The sequence below is a fragment of the Coffea arabica genome, chromosome 5e, assembly GCF_036785885.1.
Source record: "Coffea arabica cultivar ET-39 chromosome 5e, Coffea Arabica ET-39 HiFi, whole genome shotgun sequence".
Classification (NCBI taxonomy): Eukaryota; Viridiplantae; Streptophyta; class Magnoliopsida; order Gentianales; family Rubiaceae; genus Coffea; species Coffea arabica.
In genome coordinates, this window is record NC_092318.1 from 40855654 (window position 1) to 40862645 (window position 6992).

The 6992-nt window shown below is 36.4% G+C and overlaps 1 non-coding gene across 1 annotated transcript; it reads left to right on the forward strand.

The window, feature by feature from the left end:
* Window positions 1–3905: 3905 nt before the first annotated feature.
* LOC113688697 (small nucleolar RNA R71) lies at window positions 3906–4012 on the forward strand. The gene has a single exon (XR_003448060.1). It is a non-coding gene; the product is annotated as a small nucleolar RNA R71 (small nucleolar RNA).
* The last annotated feature ends 2980 nt before the right edge of the window (window positions 4013–6992 follow it).

A 6992-nucleotide genomic window follows, 5' to 3' on the forward strand; every position in this document is an offset into this window, starting at 1 on the left:
ATGACTTGCATTAGATGATTACAAGATGAAGTCTCCAAGTGCACATTTGCAAGTTTTTTTTCTAGCTAGAGAAAAATGTCTACTAGAAAGAATGCTAGCTATGTATGATGATCTCCCACCTCTTTTTGGTTGCTCTGCATAAAAGCTGGTGGAAAGTTCTCTTTTTCTCCCCTCATGATTCCAAAATCCCAAATTTGTTAAGAAAGTCAAAAGAAATGTTGTTTTGACTTGACAATAAATCATATTGTCCTTCTTTTTGTTTCAGAAGCATGTGCCACCGAATTTTCTCACCAAAGATAGTTGGAAAGTAATGTGAAAAGTAAGAAAATAGGTTGTGCCACTTGCAGAAGAGAGATACAGATCCGAGCCCTGGATCCGAGGGTTCAATACGATCCGAGCTCGGATCATGGTTGATCCGAGGCCTTTCTTAAATGGATCCGAGGTCGGATTGACTGACCTCGGATCCACTACTCCAGAAATACAGACGAAGGCTCGGATCACTCTTGTTACACATGGATCCGAGCTCGGATCCCTGTGATCAATTTCCAGTTTTTCAATTCCTTCCTTTTTTTTTCATTTTTGCTCCTAATTTCTTTTGTACTTTATCCTCCAAATGATCCTTGCTTTTTCTTTATCTCGTACATGAATTTCACATATCAATATCCTTCAAAATATCATAGATTTAAAGCATTAATCCACTCATTTAGCAAGTTTTGATTACTCAAACAATACTTAAGCAATTTGTACCAAAAGGAGTTCTAATATGGCTTTAATCCTCTCAAAACATACCAAAAGTTTATGCCAAATTTGTACAAAATGTACGTTAAATATTCACTTATCAAATTCCCCCACACTTGAATCATTGCTTGTCCTCAAGCAATTCACATATAATCAACTACAATGATTCAAGAGATGAAACAATACATGTACTTTTGTCAAATTTAATTCCTCATGACTTGAAAATCAATTATTATGCCAATGTTCAAATTGCACTAAATACTCATAATATCAAGTAAAGGAGAGATAATTATACCCTAATTTAACAAGTTAAACTTAATCTCTCACTCTAACCTAATTTTACAAGCAAGCAAACCACATAGTCAATTTATAGCCTTCCTCTTCCCATAACCATTTTTTTTCAAAATTTAACAACTAAGAGGGACTTATTGTTTTTACTTAAATAGTAAAATTACTTTTTGATCCGAAGATCGACACTTTTAGGTGAAAATCTTCGATTACTCAACATTTCACTTATTTAAGTTGTTATGCATACTCTTAACTCAAGTACCTTTTTACGCGAAAATCGACATTTGTAGATGCCAACCCCCGGTTACTCGGCATGAGAATTATTGGAGTAGAACAAATATTATTATTATTATTATTATATATATATTAACATAATAACTAGATATTCTCTCATTGAAATTCTATAAGAATAATTAAAAGAAGAGTATGGTTTCTTATTGACTATATCAATCACTTACTTATAAAATGAGCAAATTATCCAGTTGGCCATTAAACTTTTGCAATCGTCGAGTTTTGGTCACTCAACTATTAAAAATCTGGTTTTGGCCACTAAAGTGCATAAAAGTGAGACGCGAGACTATTCTGTTAGATTTAGCCGTTAACTTCATCGACGTGTCTATTCGCACAATTTTCAATACAAAAGGCAAGGACAATTTAGGGCCTGAGAGTAGCATTCACGCTACTCTCCTCACTACCCCAGCTAGTCCGCTCCCACTACCACTACTCCTCTTCTTCCTCCACCCCCTCCTCCTACACAGAGTGGAGATCCGCCAGAGCCACCTACTACGCCGCCGCGGAACCGGGAGACCCGGTTGGTGGGGCTTGTGGTTATGGGGACCTGGAGAAAATGGGATATGGGAAAGCTACAGCTGCACTCAGTACAGTCCTGTTTGAAAAGGGTCAGATCTGTGGAGCTTGCTTTCAAGTTATGTGTGTTGAGGACCTGAGATGGTGTATTCCTGGGACTTCCAGTATTGTTACTGCGACTAACTTTTGTGCTCCGAATTATGGGTTTGAAGCTGATGGTGGAGGACATTGTAATTTCCCAAATGCACATTTTATACTTCCCATTGAAGCTTTTGAGAAAATTGCCACTTGGAAAGCTTCCAATATGCCCATTCAGTATCGCAGGTATTGAGTTTGTGTGCTTATTCTTTAGCTGAATTCTCCTTTTTTTTCCTGATGTTTTTTTTTTCTCTGAGCTAGAGTTACTCGTGTAATGGTATATTTGTAGCTGCATCTATTTTTCAGGCATATTCTGTAAACAATTTTTTTACAATTTTATAAATAGTTGGTAAAGTAATCTTTATTAGCTTTATACAACAAAAAGAAGAAGGTATATTTTCAACTTCCTAAATTGACCCTGCTTTTTGTATTGGAAATCGCGCAAACGGACACATCGATGAAGTTAATGGCTAAATCTAACAGAATGGCCTCGCATCTCGCTTTTATACATTTGAGTGGTCAAAACCAGACTTTTAATAGTTGAATGACCAAAACTCGACGATCGCAAAAGTTTAGTGACCAACCGGATAATTTGCTCCATATAAAATTAAGCAATAAGGAGAAATCTTATTAAACATGTAAAATTATAGGCATAATTTTCCTTACTTAACCGGATATACTTTTTAAAATGCAAAAATCCTAATTGCATAATAACCAATTCTAGGTTAAATGAGAATTAAATCTTCCCAAAATACATATAACATTTCAACAAATGGAAGAATTAGACATTTAAAGTTAGCACAATTTGGCCCATAAAAGTGCAAATATTTGAGGTGTTTTGGCTATAATGAAATATTGAAAAAATTTTGACAGAGTTTCCCCTTATAAATGGACAAAACTCCCTGTCAACATTCCCAATTTCAAGAAAATTATCCTCATGCCAACATTTCTAAGCCATAATCAAATAAAAACATGCACTTCAAGACACAATCAAGCCATAAGACAAAGTAATCCCTGCCACACTTAAAATTCACAATGTCCTTATTGTGAAAGAAGGAAAAAGAAACTAGTACTCCCCTATAAAGACTACATGATCATTTTGGCTTTCTTTCACTCCTACAATTGCTTGCTCCTTGTCTTTTTCACCACCTGAATTTCCAAAATTAGGTCCCTCAACTGTTTTACCACTTCTAAGAGTGATTGCATTGACATGCTCTCTTGAATTCACTTCGGTTTTACTCGGCAATTCACTAGAGTTTCTGTTGTTAATCACATTGGCAATTTGACCAATTTGAACCTCCAAGTTTCTATACATCCCAGTCAATTGGTCCAACCGCCCTTCAACTTTCTCGAATCTATCCAAAGTCACCTTAGCAAGTTTTTCCACTACAGTCTCCCAACCTGGTTTAGTTTCCAATTGTGGTTGCCTTGGTTGGAATCCCGGCTAATTGGTTGGCCTTGGTTGATTGCTTTGGTCTTTCCATCCAAAATTTGGATGATTTCTCCACCCCGGATTATAAGTGTTCGAGTAAGGGTTATTTTGAGCATTACGATTGTAATTGTTGACAAATTGTACCTGCTTAGAATCAACACATTCATTAGCATCATGTTCACCCTCCACATATAGAGCAACAAGCTACATGTACATTAGATGAACTTGGACCAACTCCACCTTATCTACTTAGCAATTTCATCACATTATTCATTTAAGCACTCAACATATTGAGAGTGTCCATTTCTATCATACCTGCGTGACGTCTTATATTACCTCTTTCATTGGCCCATTGGTAGTTATTTGAGGCCATTTTTTCTATCAAATTCTGAGCATTTTGGGGTGATTTACCCATTAAACTCCACCTGCAGCTGCATCAATCATAGCTTTAGTAGAAAAAGATAAATCATTATAGAAGGTTTGTATGATTAACCAATCGGGCAGTCCATGATGTGGACATTTCCGTAGCAAATCTCTAAACCTTTCCCATGCCTCATATAATGATTCACCTTCCAATTGGCTAAAACTAGTAATATCCATTCTTAACTTAGCAGTCTTCCCCGGTGGAAAATACTTATTCAAGAATGCTCTTGATAAATCATCCCATGCGGTGAAAGTGTTAGGAGCATGAGAGTGTAACCAAATTTTAACATTATCTCTTAATGAAAATGGGAACAATCTTAGCCTTATAGCATCATCACTAACTCCATTCATTTTAATTGTATCATATATTTCCAAGAATGTAGCTAAGTGAGAGTTAGGATCTTCTACTGCATTACCTCCAAATTGAGATTGTTGAACCATTTGGATAACTGATGGTTTAATCTCAAAATTATTAGCATTTACCGTAGGTCTTGCTATACTTGTTTGAGATTTTTGTGTCCCTGGTAAAGCAAAATCTCGTAGAGCTCGCCTATTTGCTTCGTTTTCTGTCATCTCTTCTTCAAATGGTAGTTCTATTAAGATTTCCTCTATCGGTTGCCAAACCTCTTGCTCCTCTTGCTATGGTGTATACTTCCTTTGTCTACGTAGTGTTCTCTCAATTTCTGGATCAAAAGGTGCAACGTCTCGAAATACCTGGTGCATACACTAAAAACAGAAATAAGAGAGATTACGCAGCTTCAATTGTCAAATACTGATTAAAATACAGAATTAACCATAAACAGCTTAAATAATAAGAATAAAGCTGTGTAAATTAATAGAGAATATTAGGCCTTAATATTGCCGCTCCCCAACAACGGCGCCAAAAATTTGACGGGCTTTTATTATAAGTGTCAGTTTAATTCTGATTTTATACCCATTTGTCTGCAAGTATACAGGTCAATCAAGTAGTATAGGGTATGTATCGGGTCGATCCCACGAGGAGCAATGTCTACCAGTACTAGATCCTTATTTTCTCTATTATTTAGACTTATAATGAGATTGAGCAGAAAAATTATATTTGCTACTGTCTATAATCTGATTTAATAAATGCAAGATACAATTGGAGAAAATTCACTAAAGACTTGAATCCAGGGATATAGATTCTACTTATGGCACAAAAGATCCAATTAAATGAATTTAACACTTGCTACTACTCTTGTTTAACTAGATATTCATTTCCAAAATTGCTAAAATCTCATTCTCATGATAATAATGGTCTAGAACAACCTAGTTTTCCCCAATCTCTTGGTGAATAATTAAAACTGCTCTTGTTCATGCATGAAATGTAGATTTAATCCACTTGAATGTATTTCTATTATCATGAACCTACAACTCAAGCTCTACTCATGTTATTCCATTGTGATTACCAATTCTCATTGAGTAATAACAACTATTGTGGGATCTTTCAAATGGTAGCTACTCCTTTTGGCGGGACAATTGGACTGGCATGGGGCCGTTGGCGTGGAAGTTCCCAACACTAGCCTCTTCAGCGTTGGTTGGTGAATTTTGGCTAGGTGATCATTGGAATTTGCCCCTGTTACGCCAAATTGTTCCTCCAGAGATCTGTGCACTTGCTAGGTGCACCTTTCTAGCCACAGGAAAGGAGCTCAGACTCGCCATTATGGCTATTCTAGATATTTTGAGGTGCGTTCGTTGAGGTCCATTTCCCATACTGCTCCCTCTTCATAGATTTCCTCTGGGATCTGGCAGTCAGGGTTGCCTCTTAAAATATCCTTCTTTATGCAACCGTTCTTGCGCAATAAGTTATCAATGGGGGAGATGCTAGTTAGGTTTTGGGTATGTGGTCCGTTTAAATGTTATTGCTGTCTGTTTGCTAAATATGAGTCGAATCATCATCTCTTTGTTTTGAGTGATTTGTCTAACCGGGTATGGCGGCACTTTGAGGAGCCGCTAGGTATTTTTCAGGTTAACACTGGGATTAGGAAGAGACTGGTATCCTGGCAAATGCTACATTCACCAAATCCAAAGTTTCGGTTGCTGTTTAAGTTGGCCCTTCTGTTATTTTCTGGTTCATTTGGCGTTTTCGGAATAAGGCTTGTTTCGATAGGATAGTACTTGATTTTCACCAGATGGTGTTCCAGATCTCCACTGTGTTGAAGTTCATGTTTAGGGCTCAATTTGGTAATTCCGTTTCCCCAAGACTCAATTGGCGGGACTAGGTGTCTGAATTACAAAGATGCTAGCTTAGGATCTGCTCTTTTTCAGTAATTTGGTCGAAGCCAATGGGTGGACAGCTTAAGCTCAATACTGATGGCTCCTCACATGGGAACCCAGGGTATGGTAGAGGCTGGGGATTTCTTAGAGATGGGGACCAATGTTTTGAAAACCGGACCGGACCGGCCGGTTCGACCGGTTGAACCGCAAACCGGCCATGGCACCGGTCCGGTCCAATGCCATAGTTGACTTTGTCAGAGAACCGGTCAAGAACCGGTCGAACCGTAAAAACCGTCATTGAACCGGATAGAACCGATTTTCAACCTTCCTTCCTTTTTTTTTTTTTTGCAAAATGTAACTATCAAGATTCGAACTCAAGACCTTTGTAATAGAAGACCGATGTATTAACCGTTGCACCATCACATCTTATTAGTTTTTTTTTATAACTTATTTATATAAAGTAAACACTCATATTTCTTTTTGTCATTTTCTTACAAAATCTCATGCTCTCATGGCTCTTTCTTTTTAATTTTTAACTCTCTCTCTCTCTATCCTCTTTTCTTTTGTCACTCCATTTTTAATCAAACCACTTTATTTTTAATTTATTGATATTTTCTTTCATCTTTTAATTTTGTTTTTGTCCATTAAATTGAAAAAAGTTAAAAAAGAATTATTTTTTTAACCCAAATTATTTAATGCCACAACCACTCACTTTTATCTCATTTTTTGTTTCTTATCAAGTTTACATTTCTATTTTCGATTTTCTTGACTTCTTTCGAATTCCAAATTTCCTTTTTTAAATTGCAATCTCTAAATCCCAAAACGTAAATTAAAATTTAAGTTCACAATATCTAAATTCTCATAGACATGAATTTTGTATAATTTTAAAATATTGTGATATTTTTGGGTTGGATTTAGATATAATTGTAAT